The following is a 5,523-nucleotide window of genomic DNA, read 5'->3' as shown; positions in this document are numbered from 1 at the left end:
ACACAACCTCAACATCATCTCCTACGCCGACGATACCCAGCTGATCCTCTCCCTGACCAACAACCCCGCCGCCGCCAGAGCCAACCTTCACGAAGGAATGAAAGAGGTAGCCGAGTGGATGTCGACCAGCCGCCTGAAGCTGAACTCGGACAAGACGGAAGTCCTCATCCTGGGATCCTCGCCCTCCGCCTGGGACGACTCCTGGTGGCCCCCCGCCCTGGGCACCGCACCCAAACGGACAGACCACGCACGCAACCTGGGCTTCATCCTGGACTCCTCCCTCTCCATGACCAGACAAGTCAACGCCGTCTCCTCGTCGTGCTTCAACACCCTGGGCATGCTACGGAAGATCTTCCGGTGGATCCCCACCGAGACCATGAAGACTGTCACCCAGGCACTCGTCACCAGCCGACTGGACTACGGCAACGCCCTCTACGCCGGAACCACCGCCAAGCTCCAGAAGAGACTCCAACGGATCCAGAACGCCTCAGGAAGACTCATCCTCGACATCCCACGACACAGCCACATCTCCGGACACCTAAAAGACCTGCACTGGCTCCCGGTCAACAAGAGAATCACCTTCCGTCTCCTTACCCACTCACACAAAGCTCTTCACGACCAAGGCCCGAGCTACCTCAACAACCGCATCAACTTCTACGCTCCCAAACGACACCTCCGATCAGCCAGTCACGCCCTCGCCGCCGTCCCCCGCATCCGAAGAACGACAACAGGAGGAAGGTCCTTCTCCTACCTGGCCGCCAAGACCTGGAACTCCCTCCCGACCGACCTGCGCCTGACCCAAGACCACCTCGCCTTCAGGAAGAAGCTCAAGACCTGGCTGTTCGGGTAGCAGCAGCACCCCCCCCCTAGCGCCTTGAGACCCTCCGGGTAAGTAGAGCGCTCTATAAATGCCTATGATTGATTGATTGATTGAGTGATCACGACACAGGCAAGCCTGTTCTCACGCTGGGGACCAATGGGTCCTGCTAGCTCATCCGGGATCGTGCAGTTACTTCAAACTGAGCAACACCCCACAGGTGTCATAACATATTCCCACATAGCATTTTAAGAACCCTCCCAGCCCAAGTTTTATTAAAATCAGTTTTCAAAGAACCCTCTGGTCTACAACGCAATTGCTTATCATGTGAACCCACGACTCCACCCCTAACCCTACACAAATTAGTGGCAAAGGTGTTCAACCGAGCCTCCTGTCAGTGACCTCATCTGAAACTAGACATGCTTGAGCCTCAAGCCATGGTCCTTTCCTCAAGCTGGACATGCTTTTGCATTCATTCTCTGTAGCAAGGAGTAAGGGGCATGTGGTGCTCTTCTCTTGCGTGTGGCTCAGTTGCTTGAAGGACTGAAGACAACTTAAAATGGGACATAGTTAATGAGCAGTAAAAGGGGCACTCAGGAACCAAGGCACTTTGGGAGGTTAAGGCGACACAGTGTGCACCACAGGAGACCTGCACCCCTTGACCAGTTCACAATGAATCGCTCTGCTTGCCGGATACAAAGAGGACTTAATTCAGTTTTTGCCAAATGATCATTTCTGCAGAGTTCAAGAGCAGCTGATATTTTCTCACTGGTAGTGTTTGATGATTGCTGCCTGGCGTATCTTATACGTACTCCCTGCCACCAGCACTGAAGGCTTCCTTCGATTTAGGGTACTTGCGGCCTGTGGACCCAGACTTCCTTGGGCAAGAGCAAGCGAGCAGAGCACCACCGAGGACCACCAGCAACAATCCTGCCCAGCCAATGAAGGCTGCAGATCCAAACTCATACTTGGTGTTGACCGGGGTGAAGGGGTTGTAGAAGTCCTGCACAATCTTGTTGCCGTACCATGAACATGCAACCAGAGCGAGCAGCCAGACCTCCCAGCAGGAAGACGATGCCCCCGGTCATGGCGATGCGCGCCTTCTACACCTTGTTGTCTCCACCACACTTGGTACATTTCATGCCTACGGTGGAGATGCCGATGCCCACGGCGGACACAACAATGGAAACCACCAACAGCGCTCGCGTGGCCTGTAGAGAACAGGACAGTGCCAGGATGTCGTACACCTTGCACTGCATCTGGCCCATGCTCTGGATGGCTCAGCTCATCCACAGTCCCTGGTAGACGGCGATGGCCGCAATGATGCTGTCCCCGGCATAGGAGCTCATCTGCCACTGGGGCAGGATGGTGGGCACGATCAGCCCGATCCAGCCCAGCAGTGCCAGCATCTGCAGTCCCGAGTTCGCCATGATTGATCCTGGCCTCCCCTCCCGCTCCGGCCTCTCTTCCCCTGCTCGGATCCGCCGCCATCTTCACTCCGAGACTCTGTCCGACCGGCGCCTTCTCCCTTTCTCTTCAGAGTCTGGATTCATATTAATTTCAGCCTGGGAGCACTGCAATTAACATTGAATACTAACTCAATGGCCCACAATCAGCCCTGCAGCTGTGAACAATTAAGAAAAGAAAAGCGCAGTGTCAAACACGGCGTGTGATAAAGCACACGTCGTGCTTGAAACTCAGTTTTTCTTCTCTTACCAGTGCACAACTGCGGGGCTGTTTGTGGGCCATTGAGTTAATATTCATATTAATTGCAACGCACACGGGCTGCAATTAATATGAATACTAACTCAATGCCCCACAATCAGCCACAATCAGCCCCGCAGCGGTGCACTGTAAGGAAAGGAATGCAGCAAGTGCAAGGGTCATGTGCATGTGAAAGCACGCCCTCCAAAAACCCACTTATCTGCCGTTCCGTCGTGTTCTTCTTGTCTCCAGCAAACAGAAAATGAATGGTTTTGTGCCGCTCGCACTTCTACGCTCCCAAACGACGATGTTAAAAGCAGCAGCGCAAACAGTCTCATAATGTGCGCACTAAATAATGAGCACTGTGCGCTTGGGGTGCCTCCAATGCGCGGGCGAACAGGTTATTGGGAACAGTGCTGACGACCTACTTTTTTCTCTCTCCAACCCCATCACGGCATTACGCGCCCTATTTGTGGAACTGTACTGTTTTGCACAAGGGTCGGGCTTTATAAATAATGTGGACAAATGCATAGCGCTCGACATCTCTATTTCTCTGCATACTCTTGCCTCCCTACAGGAGGAACACCCGGTGTTATGGACATTGAACACAGTTCCTTAATTGGGAATCCAACTGGCTTCTACCCTACCGGGCACCGCTGACATTAACTACTCCAATCTTCGTACTCACATTTATAAGGTGCTCAATAGGTGGAAGAACTGCACATTAACCTGGTTGGGACGGGTAGCGGCCGTTAAGATGACCATCCTCCCCAAAATCATTTACCATTTCCAGACCCTTCCCCTCCGGCCCCAATGGGGTTGGATTCAGCAGACAGAGGCAGATTTCTCACGGTTTATTTGGCACGAGATTCCGACATCAAGTTGAGGTTCTCCCACCGGAGAAAGGGGCATCGGGGTTCCTGACATTCAGCTCTATTTTCATGCTGTCCAACTTCGATACCTGGTAGAGTGGCAACGCCTGGAATCCGAAAAACATTGGCTGTTCCAGGATCAAGCAGTTGCGGGTCGGCCACTAGACGGAGTACCATTTCTTTATAAACACCATAGACCTCCGAATTTTTACGCTTCCTATATCACGAGCACTATCATGGATTCCTGGGACCGCATGAGTGTCCCTAACCAGCTGACCACCTTCCCGTCACCCCTCACACCGCTTTTTGATAATCCCAAGTTCCACCCGGTATGGTTGCCTCCGCCTTTAGGGCGTGGCGTTCCTCCCCCTGTAGGTCATGGGGCCACCTCTTTGACGTGGATGGCATAGTTCCGTTCCAGCAGCTCAGGGAGGACTATGGCCTTCCGGAGTCGGAACGTTTGTCATACTTACAGGTTAGACACTGGGCAATGCATCCAACTGTTAGACCACAGGCGCAGCGACTTCTGACACCATATGAAAAGTGTCTGGTAACGCGCACCTCAGATGAGAAAATTATCTCTGATCTCTATAAAATGCTGCTGACCACCACCACGCTCACGTACAATACCGGCCGCTCCAGATGGGAAAGAGTCCTGGGAAGAGCATTGAGTCATGATGAATGGGACGGTATTTACCACAGGGCAAGGCACTCAACGTATCATATATGCCTCACGGAGACCTTGACTAAAGTCGGCACCTATTGGTACTATACGCCAGAGCGTATACACCACTTCGACCCGCGTCGGAGCGACTGCTGCTGGAGGGAATGTGGAAAGGCGGATACCCTGGAACATGTCCTCTGGAGCTGCCCTGTTCTACAACCGTACTGGTCCCAAGTTCTTGATGAAGTTGATTTACACCTTGAGACACAACGTCCACGCTTCCCCTCATACATTCTTTTGGGCCTGCCCAATCCGCAGACATATCCTCTCAAATCACGGAAAGGCCGGCTTATCGCTATTGCTTTAGGAGCGGCAACACAAAACATTCTGACCCACTGGTGCTCTACCCTGGGCCTAACACCCAGAGTGGAGTGGTGTGGCTCACCAGTTAGAGGCGGCAGACCCGGGAGCAGAAGTCGGCCGGGTTCAATTCCCGACGCGGCAGGGTCGTGGACTTGGGTCAGCGGACTCGATAATTCTCGCTTCGGTGCCTACTCTAATCTGGGGTCTCACTCGGCAACTCTGGGCATTAGCTTGCCTAATCTCCACAACGCCCCCCCCCCCAACGCCGGGGATGCCTGGCTCCACCCTGGGGACTCCCAGCAGGGACCATCCCACAGGGAAAGCCAGGATGGGTTCCCCAGTGTTGCACAGCGCCAGGAAACCTCCGGGTAGCAGCGCGCTTTACAAGTGCAAACATAATAATAATAATAATAACACACAGTGGTTGGCCCCAGCGGCTGTGGTCTGTATTGGGAATGGAGAAGCGTTCTCTTACATTGGCAGGCAGGGGGTCTGAGTTCCCTAAGCTGTGGCGACCTTACCTCACCTTGCAAGTGTCGGAATTCCGGTAGCTCACTTGCCCTCGGTATCTCTGTCTTTTCCGCCTTCCAGACACACAAATTCCAGACGCCGACCCTAAGAAGAGATGTAAATCTAGGGTATGAACATTGCTTTTTTCTTTCTTTCATTTGTTGTTACAGGTGGACGAGGGTGGTGGGAGGAGTAGGTGGGTGGAGGGGAGTTATGGTTAATCTTCTTTTATCAAGTCTGAGGCCTCACTTCATGCGTATTACCTTTGGTAAACGCAAATTGTGACCTTGTGGTCTTACACGCTTAGATTTGTGGGAGCAGAGAGTCTGGCTTTTTTTTCCTTTTGTGTATTAAAATCAATAAAAATGATTTAAACCTAAAAGGACGCGTCAAGTTCTATCAACTACTACCTGGAGATCTAGTGTTGATCCAAGATGGGCAGGCCAGATGAAAGTTCTGGACGCCCATCTAGCCTGGTACTTGGACCATCTCAAATGTGAATGGAACTATGATCACTGTCAAGCAGGGATGGGAAGTTATCACCAAAAATGTGTCATGGTTCCAGAGGGTAGACCACACCAGCCAAGACATCA

General features: G+C 52.6%; 1 pseudogene; it reads right to left on the bottom strand.

Annotated features, from left to right (window-relative positions):
* Positions 1-1,619: 1,619 nt before the first annotated feature.
* On the bottom strand, positions 1,620-2,247 carry LOC147751352 (claudin-7 pseudogene; annotated as a pseudogene).
* Between the last annotated feature and the right edge of the window lie 3,276 nt (positions 2,248-5,523).

Source organism: Lissotriton vulgaris, chromosome 1_1 (assembly GCF_964263255.1).
Source record: "Lissotriton vulgaris chromosome 1_1, aLisVul1.2, whole genome shotgun sequence".
Taxonomy (NCBI): Eukaryota; Metazoa; Chordata; class Amphibia; order Caudata; family Salamandridae; genus Lissotriton; species Lissotriton vulgaris.
Note: the sequence above shows the minus strand (reverse complement) of the source record. Positions and strands in the feature narration are given on the sequence as shown.